Below are 25142 nucleotides of genomic sequence, written 5' to 3'. Positions count from 1 at the left end.
CTGTATCCTGGACCCCAGTCTTCCACTTACTCCTTTTCCTCTTCTCTCCTCCAGATTCAGATCTTGTTTCCTCCAGGAAGCCTTCCAGGACTCCCCCACCCAATGCTTATCTCTTCTTGCCTGACCTTTCACAAGTTAGTGATTCACTATCCTGTATTCATCTCTAAGTGAGAGCATGTATAGCTGACCTTTGAACAGCAGGGTCTTTTTTAAAAAATATTTTATTTATTTGAAAAAAAAATATTTTATTTATTTGTTAGAGAGTGAGAGAACACAAGCAGGGGGAGTGGCAGAGGGAATGGGAGAAGTAGGTTCCCCTCTGAGCAGGGATCCTGATGTGGGACTAGATCCCAGGATCCCAGGATCATGACCTGAGCTGAAGGCCGATGCTTAACCAACTGAGCCACCCACGCATCCCTTAACTCTCCCAGAACTTAACTACTAATAGCCTAAGAGTCTACTGTCAACCAACAACATAAATAGTTGATTAACACATATTTCATATGTTACATGTGTTCTATACCACATTCTTATAATAAAGCCAGCTACAGAAAAGAAAATGTTATTAAGAAAGTCATACGGGGAGTGCCTGGGTGGCTCAGTGGGTTAAGCCTCTGCCTTTGGCTCAGGTCATGATCCCAGGGTCCTGGGATCGAGCCCCACATGGGATCCTCTGCTCAACAGGGAGCCTGCTTCCTCCTCTCTCTCTGCCTGCCTCTCTGCCTACTTGTGATCTCTGTCTGTCAAATAAATAAATAAAATCTTTAAAAAAAAAGAAAGTCATACGGAAAAGAAAACACATTTATAACACTGTCCTGTATTTACTGAAAAAAATCCACCTGCAAGCGGACCCGTGCAGTTCACACCCGTGTGGTTCGAGGGTCAACTGTTCATATTCCCACGTGTGCACGTGAGTGCTGTTCTGCCAGCGCCGTCATGAACTTCATAACCACTGAGTGTCGACTCTATGCCAGGCACGGCACTAAGTGTTCTCTGGCCATTTATCATGTAAATCTTACAACAATCTTACAAGTGGACACTAACAGTATCCTCATTTTATACTTGCGGAAAATGAGGCACAGAGAGGTTAAGTGCATCGGCTGAGGTCACAGAGCAGCAAAGACCAGAGCCGGAGCTGGCGGTGAGCTGGAGCCAGCGGGGAAGGGCTTGTGAGACCTGGTCAGACACATCTTCCCCCAAGTCTCCCTCTAGTCACCTTGGTGCCTTGAGATCGGCCCTGGTGGTACTATTGATGCCTGCAGAATCATCAGCAAATGTCACCATTAAGGCTCTGAGCCGCCCCCTGCACTTGTCCTGGAAAATCGGTTGTCAAACATTGGGGAGCTCACCAGGGGACTGGGTTCATGCTATTCCACCAAGCCTATTCTTGGTGCATTATGATTTGGGGTGTCTTTGTACGTCCCCTGCCGGTCCCCACACCCCAGGGCGCTGCTGGGTACACTAGATGTGGGCTTGTTCATCTGTTGGTACAGAAGAGCAGGGACCGATTTCCCAGCTGCTGGAAAGGGGCGGGGGTCTTTGGCTGGAGGACTGTGACTTGGGTGGGGAGGAAACCTCACCTTCTTCCTTAGTGCTGGAAGCCCTGTGGTGTATGGAGGTCCCTGTTAGTTATTTGCGAGTCCAGGACCCCCAGGCCACCAACGGCTCCAAGAGAATGAGTGTCTCCCGGGCTTGACCTTGGCAAAGGCCCCTCACCTCTGTCCAGCTGCCAGGCGGAGCCGAGAACTGCAGACACAGACCAATTAGCGGCTAGCTTCATCTCTGCTTCAAAAAAGACGAGACAAGAAAAGCTGTGGATAATGTTAGAAAGGGTCAAAGTTAGCCCTTTCCTGACAGACCCAGCAGGGCCGGGCCTGGACAGCTGTCTCAGGAAGTTATTTCTGTTCCCTGCCTGGTGGCTTGGAGCAATTTGCTGGGCACCCATCGGCCAGAGAGGCCAAGAGGCTCTTGCCTTTGGGAGCTGCCATTTTACACCAGGGTAATGATGGTTTCTGGGCAAGAGAGATCAATAGGGGATAAAAATAAGCTTCCGTCACATCTGGACGCCTGCTCTGGGTCCCTCGATGACTCAGCGGCACCCCTGTAAGCAGCTGGGGTGGAAACCACTTGACACACCATGTCTGGCAAAACACTGCGGGGAGAAAGGGTCCTGTCCCAGCCCCCCAAGGTCCTGTAGCCCCGAGACCTAAATGGAGAGGCCACTTAAGAGAGTTCTGTGTGGAGGAGGACTTCATGGTGTCCACATTCTTGCCCAGTTTCCTTGGAGAAGGCCCTGCTCAGCTGTCCACGGAGCAGGAGGAGTGGGAGCCTGGACCAAAGGAAGCCATTAAGTCTTCTCAGGCCAAGTCAGGTGGATGCAAGGGACGAGCAGACACAGGCTCATTGGCCCTTAAGGAACTTGGTCCAGGGGAGGAGACAGCCAGGGAAGCAGACAAGTATTTCACAGAGTTAGCCCTGCAGGGGGCCATGAGGGCAAAAGCATGTACCCAGAGTCAGCAAACAAACAAACAAAATGACATAGAGTGAATGATTATTGTTATCTGGGTGGCAGCCAATTGAAATGCATCATTGCACTCAATCCTCAGATCGGCCCATTAACTTATTCTTATACTTACCCATTTTCCAGACAACTAAACTGAGGCCCCGAGATCTACCATAACATGCCCAGAGTCACCAGGAACTGAGCAAGAAAGCCAGTACCCTGTCACTGTCCTCTGTCTCCCAGAGCTGTGGTCTCAACTTGCTGCCTTACATCAGTGCTTGGCAAACTTCTTCACAAAGGACCAGATGGTAAATATTTTAAGCTATGAGGGCCAGACAGTTTCTACAACAACTCATCTCTGCTGTTGTAGGGTGAAGGCAGCATTAGATAATAGACCAATGGATAAGCGTAGCTCTGTTCCAATAAAACTTTTATTTACAAAAGCAGATATCAGGCTGGATTCGGCTCCCTGGTCTAGCCCTACTCTAGGGCCTTGACATATATTTTATTATGAAACCGTCTTGAGGGAATTCAACTTCTGGAGCTTGGAAGGCTCTGGTAAGTTCCAGCATTTTCCACATTGTTGGATCTGGACTTTTCGCTCTATGCCTTGCTCTGGAGGATCACTGTCTAGTAAACATATAAACATAAGACATATGCATAACTTTGTATTTTCTAGTAGTTACATTAGAAAGAGAAAAAAGAAACAGGTACCATTAATTATGCTAACATATTTGATGTAACCCAGTGTATCAAAATTATGATTTCAACAGGTCATCAATACAATAAATTACTGGTAAGATTTTTCACTTTCTTTTTTCATACTCATTCTTCAAATTTCAATGTGTATTTTAGACTCACAACATATCTCAATTCCTTCTTCCTTGTTTCAGGAGCTCAGCCAGCACACACGGCTAGTGGCGATCTTATGGGATAGTGCAGCTTTGAAATAAAGCTAAGGAATTTTTACTGGTATAAGGTGAAATCCCTGGTATAAGTTGAAAATACAAGAACAACAGAAATGAGAAATTCCTGGATGGATCAGTGCATTAGTCAGCTTTCTCCAGAGAAACAGAACCACTGGGATATATATTAATATGCATGCATATGGTTATTCATACATGTTTACAGTCGACCCTTGGAACACCATACACTTACATGCATATGCTTTTCTGACCAGTACAAGACTGGAGATACATTTTCTCTTCCTTACAATTTTCTTAATAACACATTCTTCTCTCTAGCTTACTTTATGGTGAGAATACAGTATAGATTACACATGACATGCAAAATATGTGAGCACTGACTATTTATGTTATTGGTGAGGCTTCTGGTCAAATTTAAATTGGGGGGCGTGTGAAAAGTGATATATAAGTTTTCACTTACCTAAGAGGTTAGTGCTCTAACCCCCAAGTTGTTCAAGTTGAAATTATATGTCAACTACACTTCAGTAATAAAAAAAATTTTAAGTAAATACACAGACATATATAAAGAACGTATCCATCCGTATGTAAGGAATTGGTTTATGTGGTTACGAGGGCTGACAATTCCCAGGATCTGTAGTTGGCGAGCCAGAACCCCGGGATTGCCTACGGTATGGCTCTACTCTGAAAGCCGAGAGGGTGGGGACCCATGGAAGAACTGATGTTTCAGTTCAAGTTCAAAGGCAGCAGCACAAATCAAAACAGAACAAAAACAATAACCAGTCAGGTGGGAGGAGTTGCTCCTTTCTCCAAGGAGTGCCTGCTTTTTTGTTCTAGTCAGGCCTTCCGTGGGTTAGAGGAAAAGCCCACCCACATTGGGGAGGACAATCTGGTCACCTCAGTCTACCAATTCAAATGTGACTCTCACCCAGAAACATCTTCACAAACACACTCAGAGTAATGTTTAACCAAATAGCCAGGTACCCCACTACCTGGCCGAGGTGACATGTAGTATCAACATCCCCAATCTGGGAAGGCTTCCCGGAAGAAGAGTCATTTGAATTGGAATCTGAAAGCAGAGTTCGCTACAGAAAGAGCTGGGCATGGGGGTTCTGTGCAGAGGGTACAGCATGTGAAAAGGCCCGGGAGCAACAGAGCTTGAAGTTGTTACAGACAACTCTGGGGTCAGAGTCAGACAACTCTCTGGTCTGGGGGTGGTCAGCCAGAGAGGGGTCTAGGGTAGACATTGTGGGCTCCCAAGGTCTTGGGAAGAACATTTTTTTTTTTTAAAGATTTTTTATTTATTTTTTTTTATTTTTTTATTTTTTTTATTTATTTGTCAGAGAGAGAGACTGGAGCGAGAGTGAGCACAAGCAGACAGAGTGGCAAGCAGAGGCTCCCCGCCGAGCAAGGAGCCCGATGTGGGACTCGATCCCAGGACGCTGGGATCATGACCTGAGCCGAAGGCAGCTGCTTAACCAACTGAGCCACCCAGGTGTCCCAGAACATTTTGTTTTTTTAAAGATTTATTTATTTATTTGAGAGAGAGAGAGAAACAGGGAGAGAGTAGATACAAGCAGGAGGAGTGGGAGAGGGAGAAGCAGGCTTGTCATTGAGCAGGGAGCCTGATGCGGGGCTCAATCCCCGAACCCTGGGATCATGACCTCAGCCAAAGGCAGGCGCTTCATGACTGAGCCACCCAGGCGCCCCTTGGGAAGAACTTTGAACTTGATTCTGAAGACAGAGAGAAGTCATGAAAGATGGTAGCTCCTTGATAATCTCCATCAGATATCCCAAGGCCTCTCCAGATACAGGCACAATCTAAGGAACAACTCTACGTGCAGTTTTGAGACAAACCCTCAAACCCTCAGCGTGTGGCTCCGAGACCAGCAGGACCAATCCCCTGGGGCTTGCTGGAAATGTAGCAACTTGCGCCCGAGCCCAGACTTGCTGAATCAGAATCTGCATTTTAGCAAGATGTCCGGCGTCTGTGTGTGGATTTGAGACCAGGGACCTAAGTGACTTTGGCTTAGGTAGGAGGGGACCTTGCTGAACTCACTGAACTATATTTACCATCCTCTCCATCCTGCTTCCTGCCAGCAACACCCAGCCCTCCTTCCACCTCTCTACACCTCCCTGCTTCCTCAGGCCCAGAGGGCTCAGAAAACGCTTCCTGGGGCGCCTGGGTGGCTCAGTGGTTTAAGCTGCTGCCTTCGGCTCAGGTCATGATCTCAGGGTCCTGGGATTGAGTCCCACATCGGGCTTTCAGCTCAGCAGGAAGCCTGCTTCCCTCTCACTCTCTCTGCCTGCTTCTCTGCCTACTTGTGATCTCTCTCTGTCAAATAAATAAATAAAATCTTGAAAAAAAGAAAAAAAGAAAATGCTTCCTGCTCCTGCCGTAAAGGAGGCAAATTAAAGAGATGCCCCAGACCCCATTTCCTGTTCCTTTGGTATTTTAAATACTCCGTGTTTGGATTTCCTAGAGCTGTTTTAGATCTCTGCTTTTCTCTTCCAGGGCAAACATGGTAATGGCTGGTGCCGCCGGGGCTGGCATGTTTTGCAGTAATCAAAACTAAGCAAGTGGAGACCAGGAGGCCACTCGCTTGACTTCAAAAGCCCCCACCGTGGGCCCAGCCTGCTGGGCACAGGGGCGCAGGTGAGGGAGGAGGAGGCATGTTACTTTGGGGGAATGGATTCTCATCACAGAGGGAAGCATTTGATTGGTTTCCGTCCTTGGTAAGTTCCCAGGCAGCCCAAACCACATTTGTCATCCTGTTCATTTCATTCCTATCTGAGGTGGGCCATTGAGATGACTTCGTTCCACCTGCTTCTGGGCAGGAGCGAGAGCCCGCCTTTGCAACAGAATGTGGGGGCCTTCCTCAGTTTACCACTCTGAGACCCAAGAGGTTCTGAGCACTGGCTGAAGATGTTCATGGCTGATGGTTGAGGTCTTTTTGGGAGCCCCCACTAGGGAGCCCAGTGGTCTGCTTACAGCAGAAAGGGGTCATGAGAAGACATTTAAAGTCTTATGACGACGATGAGTGGAAAGTGAAGTTGTCTGCAGGTTTTCTGAGTCCTGAAGCATTTGGGGGATTTGCATAAAAAGTAACTCTGGGGGCGCCTGGGTGGCTCAGTGGATTAAACCATTGCCTTCGGCTCAGGTCATGATCTCAGGGTCCTGGGATCGAGCCCCACATCAGGTTCTCTGCTCCGCAGGGAGCCTGCTTCCTCCTCTCTCTCTGCCTGCCTCTCTGCCTACTTGTGATCTCTCTCTCTGTCAAATAAATAAATAAAATCTTAAAAAAAAAAAAAGTAACTCTGAAGATTCCCATTAAATATGATAACTACCATTGAATGGCTTTTATTTCACCGACATCAAAATTATTTTAAAGAACAATTTTCCTCTTCAGATTTATCCTCCCTTGGGATAGTATTCTGAGCGTAAAGAAAGAAATTTCTCTTGTGATATTCTGCAGGTACCTGTCCGGCCCTGACCCAGTGTTGGAAGTTTAAGCTGCACACAAAGGGCAAGTCATGTAATTTTAACAGCAACTGCAATAATAATGATAAAAATGCATATTTCTTGAGCACCTCTGATGTGTCCCCATGCTAAGCACTTCATGTGTAAATGCTCAGATCAGGCTGACCTTTTCTCATACCCATTTTATAGATGAGATCGAAGAGGCACGGGGAGGTTAAGGGACATGTCCAAGGTCATGCAGCCTGGCCATGACAAATCCAGGATTCAAATGCACTCTGACTCTGATGCTTCTGCGCTTTATCCTCATGTGGTTCTGCCTCTTGGTGATTTGTTCAATCTTATTTGATCCTTGCAACCACCTTGAAAAAGAAATTATTATGACCTATATTTTACAGATGGAATAATGGAGTTTCCAAGAGGTTTTAAGAGCTTGGGAAGGGCAGGATGAAGACATTAACCCAGATCTTCTGGCTTCACATCTTCTGCTCTTTTCATTTTGTCAGAGCTGACAAACTCCGGGCCAGGCAGGAAACATACACCAGCAAAGCAGGCTGCCAGGGAAACTGGGTGACCTGGAGGGCCTGCATCGTCTGGGGTAGGGGACACATACCATTCGGGGGGTGGGGGAGACAGCAGTCACACTGCTCCAGGGACTCTGCAGAGACCTCTGGCTGCTTCATCCTCTGATTTTCTTAAAGAAACTCAGAAAGCTCTCAAATCTCAGTTATTATTTTTGTTTTGGTTTTTGTTTTGTGTTTTTTAAAAAATATTTATTTATTTATTTTTGAGGTTGCAGGGCGGGGCTGAGGGAGAAGGAAAGAGAGTCTCAAGCAGACTCTGTGCTGATCTCAGAGCCCGACACCGGGCTCGATCTCACGACCCTGAGATCATGACCTGAGCCGAAACCAAAAGTCAGATGCTCCGCTGACTGAGCCGCCCAGGCGCCCCCGGAAGCCCAGATTTTTATGCAAAATCCCCCTCCTTGGAAATGTGGACATCTAATGACATTCTTCTAAGAAAACTTTCTGTTTCCAAGAAATCAGTCTGTGGATTACAGGCAGCCCACGGGCCGCCTTGAATGACCAGCACTCATGGGACCATTGAAACGGCCACTGAAATGGTGGGAAAACCGCCTTCTTCCTGTGCTCTGAATAAAGCCAGACCTTCACAACTTGGGATGGAGTAGAAGCTTCTGGACTCAAGTGCCCTCCATTAAAGTTCTTTCTCCAAGACCATTGTTAACTCTTTGCAGTCAAGGTGCCCCTCTGCCATTCTAGCCCAGGTGGCATGGGGTGTTAAAATATTAAAAGTGATCCAAGCAGTTACGATCTCAAGATCCTGAGCAATTTCCCTCCCCCCAGGCCCCTTCAGGATCCCTGATTTCTCATAATTCAAGCAAATCAAGTAGAATCTCTGATCCAGCCTGGGCCCCCCAGAATGTGCTCTTGAAAGCCTGCTGGGGCCCGCGAGAGGGAATCACTAGATATTTGGCATATGACCCCTGCTAAGTTACTCAAAACCCCTTCTCTCAGCTGTTTCCTCTCTGACATTTAGGGTCAGCCCTTTTCCAGGCTTCCTGACATGCTTCCACCCCACACCAGCCTCTTCCCACCCCTTCCACCGAGACTGGGTCAGAGCAAGGGCCCATGTCGCCCAGCCCAACCTATTTCCCCCACCTCCTAACCACAGGAGAGGCAGACAGTGGGATTTTCATCCTGCAGAGAGAACGTTCTCCAAGGCCTCTGTGCATTTGATGAGCTCTTTCTCTGGGCGGAAAGCCGGGGACCCCTAAGTCAAAGTGCTCATTTTCAGGAAAATGGCAGGTGTGTGGGGATAAGGGAACTGGTTCGTTCAAACCCACAGAGCATAGGGGGTGGGGCAGAACTCCTTACTGGGAGGAATCATAGTTCCATGCAATCACGGAGGGATAGAAAGAGCTTCAAGTCTATCTCATAAGCCGGCGTTATGCATTTCTATTACTTTCCCCTCTTGTGTGTCTGAAATATTTTGTCCTCATTTGGACAAATTGGAAAAAATGATATGGATGGGACAATCTTTCCCCCGGCACCTTCACCCCCTGAGGGAGAGACGCTGACGCTCATCCTCGAGGGAACAGGGTTCAGGAAAATCGGTTTTGAAGCCACTTGTGGCCTGGCGTGACACAGACCAAGGGAGACTGGGGAGGGAAGAGAGATGTGGCAGGCGGCTGCTGTCTGTCCTCTAGCTAGGGCATACCCTTCGAATCAGAGAATTCAACGAAGTTGCGTGTTCATTCTGTCTGATTTTTCTTGTCCATCTCCTCCTGCTAGAAAGTGGAATTCTGCTGGACGGGGATGGGTGTCGGGTTTTATTTTTTGTTTTGTTTTGTTTTGGTTTGGTTTTTTTTTTTTTTTTTTTTTGGCTGTGTCTCAAGTGCTCAGAACCATGCCCAGCACATAGGAGGTGCTCAATGATTTAAGTAAATGAATGACAACATACAGCCTTAGAGTTTGAAGGGGTTATCTCAACCTACTGCCTCTGTGTTGTAGGGGAAATCGAGGACTGGGGAGAGGAGAGGGTTCGCTCACAGCCAGCTGGAGACAGAGCCTGGACCTGTAGGGTCTGTTCCTGATGGAGTATCAGGGAGGCTCTCATTACTATCCCACTTGGCTTCGTCTGTCTACCCCAGGTGTTCCAGTATTTGTTGTGACATCCACCATCCCTCTGGCAACTTCCAGCATTTTCTGTCTTCTGGCTATGTCCTCCTGAAAGCACAGTGGGCTCTTCCAAGGGGCTGGAAGCTAGTTGCTGGGGATGTTCGCTTTGTGAGAGTTCTTTGAGCTGTGCCTTTCCTGTATGTTCGTATTTCTGTTTATAGGGTAGACTTCAGTATAAACATCACCCACCTAAGACTAACACTCACATGTGTGCAGGCCCAAGTGCACACACACACAGAACCATAGATAGGCGTCTGTGCTGCTCTGAGAGATAGGATGGATACCGATAACATTACTAGTTAACCCTTACTGAGATCTGCTATGTACCAGGCACTTTTCTGAGCTCTTCAACACCGATTAACTCATTTAATCTGAATGACAACTACAAAGCAGGATTCTGTATTAAAAAAAAAAAAATCATTTTGTAAAAAAGGAACTGAAATGCCAGAAGGTAAAAGAGTTTCCTAAGGTCGCAAACGAGGACGTGCAGAGCCGGGGTTGACCCAGGCTGGCTGACCCCTTCCTTCAGGCTGCAACCTGAAGTTACTTACCTAAGGTCTAAGGAAAGCCAAACCATGGATATCTCTGATCCATTACCAACAATCAAGGGTGGCTTCCTGGAAGAGGGGAGACTTCAGCCAGATCCCAAGGTAAGTGATGAGGGGAAGAAAGGGAAGAAGGGACCCAGCTCTTCCTGCTCAGATTCGGCAAGTTATCACTTAGGCTGTGTGGCCACTTCCCTATAGGTCATCTTAACTGCAGTGCACAGCTCTGTAATGGGAAGTGTTCATCCCCATTTTATATATGGGGAAACTGAGGCAGGCCCTGAGCACTGACATGCCTTGCCCAGGGTTATGTGACAGGCAAGCAGCAGAGCTGAATCTGTGTGTGTGTGTCCTGGTACCCAGGCAATCCTCTGGCCCAAACCCATGCCTCCCGAGGCCGGGAAGGAGTTCCTTTTCCCAGGAGCCCTGGCCACCCTCAGCTGCCACGACTCCCTGCCCCTTGGCCTTGACTTGCCCACCCCGGGTTCCTGGGGGAATAAAAACCTTTGACTGTGTTTCTTTAAACTGATCGTCAATTTCCCCTTTATGAAAATTAACACTAGATAGGAAATACCTTGAAAAATACATCAAGGGGAGGCAAATGGCTTTTTGAGATCAATCCCAAACACCCATAGGTTTGGGCCGACTCCATTTGATTCCCTCTCTGAACCAGGGCCGGGAGCCGAAGAAAAGCAGGAGCCGAGCATCAGGCATCCTTCTGTGAGTAATCACCTCCCCTGTGGCGGCCCGAGAAGCCACGTGGAAGGGCCTTCTCCCTCCGACTCCCCTTCCCTTCCACTCCACTCTCCTCAAGGTATTTCGACTTAATTTTGTTTAGGAATTTGAAAAGCAAGTGCAAGTGCAGCATGATTATAGACTTTATTTAAAGGTTTGATTTAGGTTTCTCTCTGTTCTTATATCAAAGATAGAGTGGAAGTGGTGGTATCATGTTCAGGTAATGAGATTTTATATTAAAAAGAATAAATTAAGCTCATAAAACCGTAGGTGGAAGGGCCAGGCGGGGCTGGCGTTCACAGAGGAAGCCCATGCATTTATGTAACGAGTATCCACCATGATTGGGAGTCCAGATCCGGGCGTGGGCTTTTAAGTCAAGAGAAGTCTTCTCCCTGCGTCTTTTTTGGGAAATTGTCCCCAGAGGTCGCCAGGGATGGGATTCCAGGGGCCCAGGATCCAGAAGTCGCCACCTGTTGGCTGTGTGACCAGGCGCAAGGGGCTTACCCTCTCTGATCCCCACTTTTTCCTTTCCTCTAATGAGGAGTTCATACTGGCATCCACTCAGGGGGATGGCGGCCCCATGGTGTGAGAAGGAGCATGTAGGGTAGACAGTGTCAGCACTGAGAGAATGCCAACCGAGGAACTTTTCACTGTCCGTTTCTTTACCTGGATGTTGCTAACCTTCTAGTCCAACTATCAGAGCGAGTAAATGAAATAAGAAAATAAAGATCTTTGTAGGAAAACATGTAACTATTATGTTTGTAAGGCAGTTACTCCTCAGACACTCAGTGCAGCGAGGCCCTGGGAAGAATCCCCCAATGTTTGTCAAGCAGGACGCTTTCCCTGCCGGAGGCTCCGCAGGGCAGGAGGCTGGTTTAAAACCCATCAGAAATTCCAACCTTCCTTCTGCCCTCTCCCCCACTCTCCCGCCTCCCTTCCTTCCTTGTGAGCAATAAAACAAAATACAAAGAACAGGAATCAAATAAAGACTCTGAAACCGAGCCGTCTGTGGTCATTTTAAAACAGATCCTTTTTGAAAAGCCGGGTGACATTTTCCTTTAACGCCTGATTTTTTTTTAATGCTGGCTGCATTTTTTAAGCACCCGGCCAGCTTGTAACTCGCCGAGGCAGTACAGTGGCTGGGCCGACTGTACCATTTGATCATTAATTTATCACAGTTCTAGCAGTTTGTCTGACAGGTGATAGCACTTTCATCTAATGAGCCCGCAGCCAGGGCGGGGGCGCCGGGGCCCAGGCCGGCCAGCCTGCAGGGCGAGCGCCACGCACTTGCTCTCTACCCGCCTGGTTTTGTTCCAGGGACCACCGAAGGGCCAGAAAACCGCCGTCTAATAAGGCTGCGGTCCTGCCAAGCAGATAAGGCTTGGGAGGCCCCCGCAGTGGGCCAAGGGCACGATGAAACCGGGGGGTGGGGGATGAAACCCAACTTTGGGCCGGATAAGAGTCCCTGTGTTGGTCAGGATGAGCTCGGTTGTGATGCTGTGACTAGTACCCTGTCGGCCCCTCATCTCAGAGGCTTCCCACAACAGGGCTGCTGTTTTTCTTAAGTTTTTTATTTCTTTATCTTGAGAGAGGGAGAGAGAGGGTGTGCATGAGTGAGGGGGAGGGAGAAGGAAGCTCCCTGCTGAGCAAGGAGACGGATGTGGGTCTTGATCCCAGGACTCTAGGATCATGACCTGAGCTGAAGGCAGATGCTTAACCTACTGAGCCACATGGTCACCCTGATGTGGCTGATTTTTCACTTGTGCGACGCACCCACTGGGGGTTGGGGGGATGTCTGTCCAACAGAGCCGCTCTGGGGGTCAATCCATGGAGTGTGATTCCACTGTGTGTCCTTAAACAAAAAGACTCAGTGTTTGCCAACAGCCCTGTTGACTACCACGGTCATCAGTTCTGCTCATAAGAAGAGCTCTGCCTTGGCCGTGTAGCCTGGATCCCTGGATCCATCCACTTTTCTCCATGCTCTGCCAACCTCCACCCAGACTGCTGTCATCTCTCACCTCTGCCATCTCTGTCCCCTCCCAATGCATCCTTAGATCTGTTCTGGGCCCTGGGTCACAGCAGTCCTGTGGTTTAGAGTTGTTTTCTTGAATTTGTAAGTCTAAGTCTCCTTTCTAGTGCCTGAAACCAGCTGGGGCCAGAGGTGCCACTGGGTACCCTGAGTCCTGGTAGGGACTCGTTTAATCATGGTGCCCATCTCTCTCCCGCTCTGTGACCAGGACAGAAACCTGTCCCTGGAGCTTGCCCGCATTGGGTCGACCAGCTGCCCCAGGGAACTCCAGGACTCACACCTGTGGGGTTATCCTGGTGCCCACGGCCTGGCTGTGGTTCCAGGAGGGCAGTCTGGCAAGCAGATCACTCGCAATGGTCAGTGAAGTAAGCTTTCATGGGATCCTGTGAGTGCTGGCTACCTGAATGGTGCTGACTCATTGATTTTGGGTGACTCAAATTATTTTTACCAATAGAGGTCCTGATAAAATACTTGCAAAGGCCCCACATACCTTAGGATCCCTGGGCATACCCTGCTTCCTCCTTCCACCCTTGTTCTATTTAGATCCACGCTCCATCCAGCAGCAGAGAAGACTTAAAATCCCCCCATGGATTCCTAACACATTGAGTAGACTTCCTATGATGGCCGAAGAGGCCCTATGTCCCTGATCCTCACCCCAGTGTTGTGTAGGATCATTTGGGGAGCTTTTGAAACAAAATGGTCTGGGCCCTAATCTAGATCAATTCCATCAGAATCTCTAGGAATGGGACCAAGACCATGGTATGGTTTGAGGAGCTCCCCACCGGATTCTAATGCTCAACTCAGCATGAGAACCTCCAACTTCCATGAACTGGCTTCCCATCACCACCTCATATTCCTCTCCTCCTCATCTCATGCTTTGCCAATTCTCTTGCTCCTCTCCTCCTAAATGTCAAATCCTCCCTCCTGTTCCCAGGACGTTTGCACTTGCCATTCCCTCTGCTTAGAATAACGTCTGGCTTCAAAGGTTGCCAAGGCTTCTGTTTTCTTGCCATTCTGCTCTCTGCCTGAACGCTACTTTTGCAAAGACGCTTTCTTGACCTTCCAAGGTAACATCACCCCTCCCTGCCCCCAAACCTATCATTTTCAGGGCTGTACTTATTATCTCATCTTTTCTTGTTTATTTACTTGGTGTTGTTTATTATATACTGTGTGTTTTCCTTCACTAAAATATACTTTACGAGGGCAGGTCCTTTGTTAGCTTTGTTCAGCCTGCATCCCCACCATTCTCCACACCTGGCATCTTGCTCAGTAAGTAGTCATTGAGTGAATCAATGTAAAGACCAGTATTTATAGAGAAGTTTTGGAACTTTAGTATCTTTGTCGATTTGTTTCAGAACTTAATTCTGGGGGAAAGAACCCGTAAGAGTGGATTTTCTTTGAACAGGTAATTGTCTAGATTGTGTAACTCTGGAATAATAAATTTAGCCCCGAGCTTCCTGGGATCCAAGGCAAAAAGGGTCAGATTAACCACAGAAACTATGTCGGTCCGTGTGGCTGGTATATTTGCCTTTTCCTCCTCCTTCCCCATGGTCTTTGATTTTCCACGTCTATTTTCACAGCATCTGATTACAAGCTGTCTCAAATCCTTTTTGGAAGCAGGCAGAGTATAAATAGCTAGGAACACAAACAACTGATTCATGTGTGTAATGCCTATTTCACAGACGTGCAATACAAGTCCCGGGCAGGTGGGGCGGCTTGTCTGAGGTCACACAGCCTGGGCGAGAACCCACATCCCTTGAATTCCAGGCCAGTTTGCCCTCCCCTGCACGACACCAGAGGGGCCATGCCCTGTGCTTTGTTTTGGCTCCTCAAAGTTTTCACACGGTGTTGGTGACCTTACATTATATTATATTATTATTATTTTTTTTTGACCTCACATTACTGATACTTCTTCACCTAAACTGAACCCCAAAGAGATGAAGTCCTGGCCCAGGGTGGGCTCACAAGTTAGGGACAGAGCCAAGCCCCCGGAGGCAGTAGCTGGGAGTCTCTCTGTATTGGTCTTTACCTTGGCGATGAACTTGACTCTCTCCTGGTAACGTACAGTGCTCAGAGATGGGAAACCAGCCGCGACATTTGCCTAATGGGAAGAGGGAAGGGGAGTCATTCTCTAATTCTCTGCTCGGCGGCCATAACTGCCTTCCACGGAAATTGTCATTGGTGAGGGAAACTCCGAGAAGACACGGGAAGTAACAACGATCCCAGGGCTCACTCAACGTAGTGATCTGGCAAATAGACGTCCTATGGCCTGGGCCCTTTCATTGCAAGCATCATAATGAACTGAAAGTGGCCTTCAACCCCTTCAATCCAGAAACACTAGAGGGGACAGTACGACCGGAAGGCAGAGGAATCAGAAGCTGGAACAGGGTTTTGTCCATCACATAAAAATGATGCCTGCCGTTATGGAACACCAGCTGTGTCGGGCGTTGGCCTCGACTCATCAGATGTGTTTTTTTGTTTCATTTTCCCTCCTTGGAAGGCATTGTTGTTGCTCTTATAACGGGAACACTGAGGCTCAGAGAACTCTAAGTGACTTGCTGGAGGTTACATGGCAGTAAAAAAGGTTTACCCTGTGCTTCCTGAGCACCAGGGAATGTTCTAGTCTTTTTTTTCTCGTGTTGACTCACTTCTCTGGGCAAGTCTCCCTTGGGGTAGGGTCTGACAGAACTCGAGGTGTGGAGGGTGAAGTGACCTGCCCAAAATCATACACTGGCCACTGGCCAAGTCAGGATTTGAACCCAGACCCTGAGAGGCCAGAGTCTGTGCTCATAAACCCTGTATGGCAGAGAACCCTAATGAAGGGTTCAAGTTCCGCCTTCCCTTCCACCTTCTGCTCCAAGGTCTCCCCTGAGGACTTCATGGAGAATTCCGTCATCTGGCTGAAGGCTGATTTCTGACCTCGGAGTGGCCGGCTCTGGTCATCTGCACAGCAGAGACCAACCTGGGTCTAGCTGTAAACCCTGGGGTCTCACAAAGCTAAACCTTAAGTCATTCATTTGAACAGCTCTATAGCTCTCTCAGTGCTGGAACATGGGCCGGCAATGGGAATCACTGGATTTTCTGAGACCTGCCTCTGGTCCCCTTGGTCCAGGGAATGAAAACTGTCTTGGGAAGGGGAGCATGAATCAGTGGGAATCAGGAGAACCCCCTTGACCCATCTCAGCCGGAACTTCAGGCCCCCACCCCTTCGCTGCCCAGGCCAGCCATCTATGGGAAGGAAGGGCCTTCATACCCCTCTGCACCCCACCTTTGAGACAGCCCCATGCCGGAGCTGGATGTGACTGTGTTATGGGCAAGGAAATGGACCTCCTTCTTTAAACACCCCCGAAAAGCTAGGCTGCTTCATCTCAGATCACAGAGGGAGCCACAGAGGCTGCGCCCAAGACCTACTTTCTTGAGCAATGAAGAATAATTCATAATCATTTATAATTAGCACACACAGCAGCAGCAATTTGCATGCAAAGCCCCTGGAAAGCAGGTTTTGTTCTGAAGGCCAAATCTGCCCCCTGCAGTCTCATGGACAGGCTTGGCTCTGCAACCCATTGCCAAAGGCAGCCCAGAGGAGACTTGAGCAGGGTACGCCCAGGACCGATCCATTCCTCTTTCGGTCCTTCTTCCCTCGAACATTCTTGACCTTGTGCTCCCAGCTTGGCTTGGGCTCAAATGCATATGGTTTTACGGTCCCCTGACCATCGTTGTGAAAATAACAGCGGTGGTCACAGCGGCACGGGACAGAGGACACTTTGGCCACCCCAGCGGTTCTCCACTGGGGGCAATCCTGGACCGCCAGCCCCAGGGGAGCTTCGCAATGTCTGGAGACATTTTTGGTTGTCACACGGGGGGGGGGGGGGGTGACGTGCCACCGGAATCTAGCCCGAGAGGCCAGAGTGTACAATGCAGAGGGCCCCCCACCCCCTAACAAAGAATTCTCTGGCCCCAAATCTCAGTAGTGCCCAACACTAGCTACAAACATCTAGAAACGGTTAATCATGACTTAACTGCTTGCTGGTTGTTACTTTTATTAGGGTCTTCGGGCCCATCAAGAGGTAAATTCACCCTGTTGTGTTTGAATTCTACTGGAAACTTCCCCAGAGTCCTGATACCCTGACATCACCCATCAATGTCACCTAAAGCAACAAGCGATTGCTTGTGTCGCTGGCTGAGCATGCGTAGATCTTCACCGCTGTTTGCTAATTGTCCTTCTTGGCTCTGATGCCACCTACTCCAAGGGGGCTGTGGGCTAAAACCAGAGTCTCCTGAGTTGTGTCTGAACCGAGAGGATCCACAGGGAGAGGTGGATTTTTAAGCTATTGTGTGGGATTGTGTTTTTATGCTGAGGAATTCAATTTTACCATGTTGGCACGAACTAGCTTTACCCTGTGATCTAGCAATTCCGCTGTTGGGTATATGTCCAGGGGAACTGACACAGGGACTCAGAGAGACACACGCGCACCCGTCTTCATAGCAGCATTATTTCCAGTAACCGAAAGGCGGAAACAATGCAAGTGTCCATCCATGGGTGAATGGATCAACAAAATGCAATATATAGACTTGGAACATTAGTCATCCTCACAAAGGAAGGGAATTCTAACCCTGGCTACAACGTGGATGAATCTTGAGGACATTGTGCTAAGTAGAAGAGGCCAGTTACGAAAAGACAAATACCGTCTGATTCCACTTATAGGAGATATCCGGGTAGCAAATTCATAGAATGCTTATGATGGTGGTTTCCTGGGGGAAAGGGGAGTGGACAGTTGCTTAAAGCGTATGAACAAGTTTGGAGATCAGGTGCCCAACGATGCTCATATACTGAACTGTGTACATGTAAAAATGACTGCAACGGTCAATTTCATGTTCTCTGTATTTCACTGCAATTAAAGAGAAAAGGAAATACTAGAAAGTAGGAGCCGGTAGAGATAAGTAAGGACCCAGCCGATGAGGAGAGGAGCCCTGGGGTAGGTAAGAAAGGAGTTCCTGGGGGCATTTCGGGTGGTCTATGGGTCAGACTATCTTAGAGGTGTCAAGGTAGACCACCTTGTTCCAAGACAGCGTCTACAGTGTGCAAAACCAGGGGGAAGGTGGCCTTGCTTGAGCGGGAGAAGAGAAGCAGGGGAAATGGGAAGAAAAATTAAACCCCCAAAAGCTCCCTTGGCCACCCTTCCAGTGCTTTCCCCCCTAGAAATTTCCCCATCAGGGCAAGGACACTGCTAATCTTGTTCACCCTCCAGTCCCTAGAGCCTGGAACGGTATTTCAAACATAGTAGTTGCTCAGTAAATATTTGTGTGAGGGTTGGATGAATGCTCATTTTTGCAACCGAAGGTATTTTCCCGAGTCATCTTGGAGTGAATCAGGCTCCCGACCCATGGTTCCATGGTTCCTGGACAGGATGAAGTCTAGAAGCCTCTGTGCTGTGTGCTGGGCTTTTAGCATTCTCAGCTTCATCTCACCTCATATCCCCCTCCAGACTTCACTGAGTCCCAAAAATGTCCTGGGCTTTCTCACTCACGTGATTCCCTCCCCCACCACCGGAAAATGTTCCACTTTTATAAAATGCTGAAAGTCTTTGCTTCCTTCTAGACTGAGCAGATGCCAAACAGAGGAGGAGTGATATTCATGGGGTAAAAGACACATTTTCCCCGAATCCTACACTACACCATTCAACTCAGCTCCCCTTAATGAGATGATGGGAGTCAGGGAGTGACAAGGGTGTGACTGGCCTTCTCAACCTAAGGACAGGCTGCCAGAGTTAACCCTTGTTGAGACTGATGGGATGGAGTAGGGGATGGGAGGGAGCCAGTGGAGAGGGTGGGTGGAAACCGGGATTAGAGGAGCCTTCTCAGGACTGACAGGCACCTGGGTGCACAGGCTCTGAGATGGACATCATGGAGGGGACAGGAGGGGCCTGACCCAGGCCCGCAGGGGCAGGGCCCCACTTCATGGAACTGGGAGCCCCCAGCACGAGGCTAGGCCCTGGGAGCCTCCGCAAAAGCACACTGCTCACGAGGGCAGTGGGGCTCTTCGGTCAAGTGCAGGCTCTGGAGTGAGTCAGAGCCAACTTCAAATCTAAGCTGCTCTATCCTCTGTGATCTTCAAGAGGTTCCTCAACTCTCCAGGCCTCGGTTTCCCCATCTGTAAAGTGGGAACAAGTGTGCCCACTGGATTGAGGCGGTGTGGGGGTTAGAGCAGACAATGCAGAGAAAGGTATCCAGCACAGCTGTCTAGTTAGCGGGACGCAGGCAGTTAAATGCACGAGATACTGGTGACTGTCAATGATCATCATTGATGAAATGACACTAAGTACTTGGCTAGCATTCTAGAGCTGACAGAAAACGTGGATACCCTCCACTGAACTAGGGAGCTGGGTGGGTTGGCATTTTTATTCCATTTCCTGCAGGGAGAGGGTGTGGTGGGGACTACACACACGGACTGGGTGAGATAAATGGGCCTATTTTGCAGATATGAAACCTGAGGCTCAGGAAGCCTTGAACTTGCCTCCAGCCAGTAAATGGCAGAATTAGGACAGTCCCCTAGATCTGTCTGACTCAAGCTGGTGTCTGTGTTAAGAGCGCCAGAGGGGAGAGGGGAGGCCTGAGGAAGAGTGGGCTCCCAGCTTCTCCTTCCCTACTCCCTCCTCTCCAGGGTGCAGTGCTGGCCTCAGAGGCAGGGAAGCTATGGCAAGCTGCAGGGGGAGGGGCCTGGGGTTCTTGCTGGTAATCGGGGGTGGCCTAGGCCCTACTATCCTCCTGGGGTGTTGCAAGGTCAGGCTTCGAAGGGTCTTTTGTGCCCCAGAGCCTCCTCTCCAGACTCTCAGAGGGCACTTGATCCCAATTACAGAAAGTGGCTGGGTCAGCCGTCACCTTGCATGATCTGAGCACCTCTGATGACAGCCGATTAAAACCCAGACAGCACTCACCCCATCTTGGCCTTGAATCTGGGAGCCAGGGGGCCTCCTGGGCCTCAGAGTTGTGCCTGGCTGGGCACAGTCACCTCTGGTCAGCCCTTGCACTGCAGACAGAGGGACCACTGGCTTGGATCAGGGGCTTGTTGGTCATACGGACATGTCTATGGAAGTTGCCTCAAGGGACATCTGACCTGGTGACACCCATCTCCTATTCTTTGTCCCATTAGCTGGGCCAGCATCCAGACAGCGAGAATCACACCTTGGCCTTTTAGACTCACCCACTGCCGCTGGGCCATAGAAGGAGGAGGAGGAGGTCTTTTGGTTCAGTGAGGACGGTGCTGACCATCCCTTTGACTGCTTGAAGAGTACGTCTCGCCTGTCCCTACATCTCATTGTACTGGAGATGAGCTTTGCAGGCGGGCCGCCCTGCAGAGGTTGTGGGGAGTGGGAGTGTCCTGAGCAGAGGAAAACAGAGAAGAGGACAGCCTGTGTGGGTGAGGCGAGGGGACAGGGCGGGGTGAGTCACGCACGGCAATGCCAGGGGAAGCTGAGACCCTGCACACCCTGCGTCATGCCTGTCCATTAGCTGGGGCTGTGTGCCGGGCCTAGCATGTGCTTTCACCTGCACCGGCCCCCTGGCCTCCCTTGGGCCCTGCGACAATCACCCCCACTTCATAGATGAGAAAGCTGAGGCCCAGGAAGGAAATTCTCCAGGGCCATGTGGGGAGATGGTAGTGAGGTGGTTCCTGGACCATGAGCTGGGCAGGGACCCAGGTCCAGAGATGTCCCTGGGTCGCTGGCCTGGCCTGTTGGCTTCCTCACATACTGGATGTGCTCCTTTCCCCCAACCATTGTGCCTTTGGCTATCTTGGGCTCTAAGGTCATGGTTAATAGCTCTTGCTCTCTGACCTCAAACTGTAAGATGTACCAATTTCATGTGTGGCACTAAATCAGGGTGACTGTTTTGGTATTGAAGCAAAAGGTAGGTGGAGTCATTTGGGGAGTGGGTGTGCAGTGGGAGGGGAACACTAGGACCCCTTGTTAACTCATATGGTGCCTTCATGCCCATTAGCAGTGGCGTACCTTCTTCAGGGCAAACATAGCCCCTGTATCAGGCACTCTGCTGAAAACAATGGAGCAGAGGCTGAATTTCTTCTTCCATTAACGTTATTAGGGGTGCTCTGGTACAGTGAACAACCTGTACAACTGTGCACCACGGTCCTGAGGGACACGGTACCTCAAAGCCCCTAAAACTGAGCTTTGTCCCCCCACCCTATTCTTAGATCTCTACATTCTCTACTCTTCTTAGATCTGAGCCTATCAAGTGTCCCTGGGTCAGTGACTTTGAAGCAGAGCAGGTTTTCTGGAATTAGAGAGACCGGAGCAGCTGAATGAAATCACCTTGACCCTCCTCATGGCAGAGGCAGGGACACTGAGGCCCAGAGAGAGCCATGAATTGCCTGTGGCCACCCAGGGCTGGTGCCTTGCTACATCCCCCACCTTAGGCAGGCCCAGCTAGACCCCTGTTCCCTCCAGAGGGATGTCTGAATTAAGGACTAAGAGGAGGGGCTCTTTCCCTCCTTGCCGCGCAAAGTCAGGTTTTGATTATGGTTTATTGTGAGGCTGCATTCCATTCAGAGCTTTTCAGAAGAACACGTCCAATTCTTTGGCTCAGTCTGGTCCTAAAAATAGGCACCAGCGGAGGTGTTCCTTCTCCCTCCCACCCACATAGTGGAAGGAGCGCTAACCCTTTCTCACTGCTTGCCCATGTGAACTTGCAAGTTAACCTTGCCTCTGGACGCCCCAGCTGCTGTAGCTGTAGGATCGAGCTGTAGGATCAACCTTCTTAGGGTGAGATGAGCCCACAGAGGTCAGCAACTTCAAATGGCTTTGACATAGAAGGTCCTGTAGCCGGTGGGACAATACAGTATGAAGACACAGAAGTGACTTTAACCTTTAAAGTGGTCCATCCATTTGTCCCAACATTTTATCATCTTAAGAACATAAAGCTGGACCAAGCACCATGGATTCACCAAAACATTTTTGGATCTTGCTCCAGCCAGTGGGATGACCTCCTAGATTAGGATAATAAGTCCCCCAGAGCTTTTCCCCCTCTGCCTGACAGAGAACCTTCGCTTTGTTCTGAAACAGCGCTGTTGAACAGCAATGTAATATGAACCATGTATGTAATTTTGAATTCTCTAGTAGCCACATTTTTAAAAAAGTAAAATGAAACAGGTGAAGTTGATTTATTAATATAGTTTATTCAACTTAATATATCCAAAATATTATCACTTCAACATGCAACCAATATTGAAATGTTAATGAGACACGTTACATTCTTTTTTTTCGTGTAAAGTCTTCAAATCCAAAGTACTGGATTTTATGATGTTTGTACGTCTTAATTCAGACCAACTGCATTTCAAGGGGTAATAGCCACTTGTGGCTAGTGGGCCATCATACTGGACAGCCCTGTTCTAAACCATCTACCTCCTCCTTACTGGGTGACTTTTGGCAATTTGCCCTCCTCTCTGGACCACTACCCTCTCTGTATAATAAGGGCAGTGGACTAGAGCAAGGAGAGCAACTCTCTGGCACTTTCCCTGTCTCTCTTATTCTGCTTGGGGCAGACATCAATAATGGATAGCCAGTCACCCGTGGCCATCTTTCCCATGGAGTCGGACCCTGCCAATGAACCTTCTTATCGCAACAGGCATTAGCAAATGATTGCAGCCTGCAAACAAAAGCTGCATTGGAATCTTGATGTCCTCCATGGGCTTGTGGATTCTGTTTCTATGATTCCATCTCTTTCATGTCCGTAAACCTGCCTCTTGCCTCCTCCCTAGCATTGTTGAAATCAGACCACGGATACCCACTTCTCTGGTCTATCCTCACCTATTTTACATGCTTTTTTGCAGCTTGGTCTTATCCTGCCAATGTCTTAGAACTAGGGCTATATGCCAGTCTCAGGGCTGGGCAGGAGTCAGGGGTGTAAAATCCATTCTGGGTTGTGAGCCTGTGCTCAGATGGGCATCTCCCTCTGTGAGGCCAAGCCTGGTGTTGGGGCCATCAGGACGCTGGTGCAGGCCCAGAACGTGGATGTCCAGTTACAGAGGAGCCTGAAGAAGACAGAAAGAGACTAGCACTCATGCAACAGGCAGCTTGGGTTGCCTCAGGTAGCCAGAACTGTGGGGGCAATGAAACTTACACACATACTTAAAATTTTAGGCCATCGAAGACCACCCTTTCTATATGTAATTTTTAAAATTTAACTTTTTTTGTGGGAAAATTTTCTAAAATAGATCATATATATTCTTATTTCCCTGGAGAGCTCTGAACACTAACCTTTTATGGATGACTTCAAATATGAACATTCATTATTGTTCTGTGGAAGACTGTTTTCTTTGCCCTGAATGTCCCAAGGGACTCTGTTTTTCCAGTCTCCTGTCTGCTTTTTTGTATTTCTTTCTCATTTTCCTATTGGGATGCACAGCAAATACTCCTATGGATGGGTACATAAGGCTAGTTTTAGCTAAACCAGAAGAAGCAGAGGAAGGAGAGGTAGACTGGACTGAAGCAATCAGGGATAGCTTCCTGGAGGAGGTGAGACTGAGCTAGGCTGGGAAGGATGAAAAAAAAACAGAGTAAGGCAGGGGTCCCAGGAAGAGGCTGTAGCAGAAGCAAGACCCTCAGACGATCACACTTCATCAGCTAAGGGGTGATGATAAAGAGAATGTGGGGTTCTTTTATTCAGTCTTTAAAAAGTGATATTTTTTTTCCCTTACCTGTCAACTTCTAGTACTTCTGGGTAGAATCCTTACTAGGAGGGGTTTGGAGACTTTTTTTTTTAGGTTATTTATTTATTTGACACGGAGCGAGAGCGAGTACAAGCAGGGGGAGGGGGAGAAGCAGGCTCAATGTGGGGCTCTATCCCAGGACCCAGAGATCATGACCTGAGCTGAAAGCAGATGCTTAACCCACTGAGCCACCCAGGCGCCCCTGGAGGAGGCAAGAGGAGACTCTTGACCAGTATCTGTAATGCACTTGATTTTCCCATCTATAAAATGGGTCTTTCCTGGCTCCACTGAGTTACAAACTCTGAGTGATAAACGCTTTGGAAACTGTCATGTGCTCTAAAGAGGAAAGAGTCAGGAGCATAGGTTTCAACGGAGTGTTCACTCAACTAAACTTTAGACGAAATTTGGATTACACGAGGGACACATGACTATATGTGGCTACACCTACTCCAGATTTGATTAAAGTTCCTTTGGCTGTGGTCTCCTGGCCCTGGTCCCCTACCCCATTCCCTGGAGACAACCTCTGGTATCGTACGGCTGGAAATTCTTCCAGACAGGTTTCTGTGGATTTATTTAGATCTGCATGTACCTATGGAAATAGATGGTGGTTTGTTTTGTTTTGTTTCGATTTGCTGTAAGTCAGCTGAAAGTTCTCTGCTTCTTTCCACCCAACAATAGGCCTTCATGACCGCCCCTCGTGAGACCATGTACAACTACACTGTTCGTTTTAACAGTTGCCCGGTAGTCTAGGCTCTGCCCACGCTGTCTTTGAATTTGACATTCCCCACCTGTTGGACTGTGAGCTGGTTTCCAGTTTTTCCACGTCTGTAAGTCACATGGTTGTGATCATTTCTGCACACACCTTTTTATCCACAGTGATGTTTTTTCCGGGGTAGGCACGAAGAGGTGTCACTTGTGGGTCATAGGATCTACATGCATTTGGACTTTCAGGAATTGCCAAACTGTCCTCCCAACTAGCTGCACCCACTTCGATGGTGGCCATGGGTCCCAACACGACCATGACCCCATGGCGACCTGAGCAGGAGGCATCCGCACTCTGAGCCCTGCACTGGGGAGGGCCAAACTCTGTCCATCCTGCAGCCATGCCCCTCCCCATGGGCTGAGGAGTCTTCAGAGGCAGGCAGAGGCATCTGTGGGATCAAGGAGAGGTACACACTCAGAGCCTGCACCCCCATTTCAAGGGCTTCTTGCCCTTGGTTCCACAAATGTTGTGGATGGTTGTGATATGATCCACTTTCACAATTTTGTTCCAGTATTTTCTAGCACAATCCTTCCAGTGTGTGTGTGTGTGTTGGGGAGGGGGCTTAGCTTCTCCTTTTTACAGAGTGGTTAGGAAACACGACCCCGCTAGTCAACCAGAATGCGGCTGACATGAGCCCCACTCGGCTCATTCCTGGGTCAGCTTCATCTTCATATTTTTTTTCTCCTCCATACTAATTTCCAACCAATACGATTCTCCTGTTAAAAGGCTCTCTATTCCTCGCCATCT

This window comes from Meles meles, chromosome 19 (genome assembly GCF_922984935.1).
Source record: "Meles meles chromosome 19, mMelMel3.1 paternal haplotype, whole genome shotgun sequence".
Taxonomy (NCBI): domain Eukaryota; kingdom Metazoa; phylum Chordata; class Mammalia; order Carnivora; family Mustelidae; genus Meles; species Meles meles.
The sequence above is the reverse complement of the archived record's forward strand: the minus strand, read 5'-3'. Positions refer to the sequence as shown.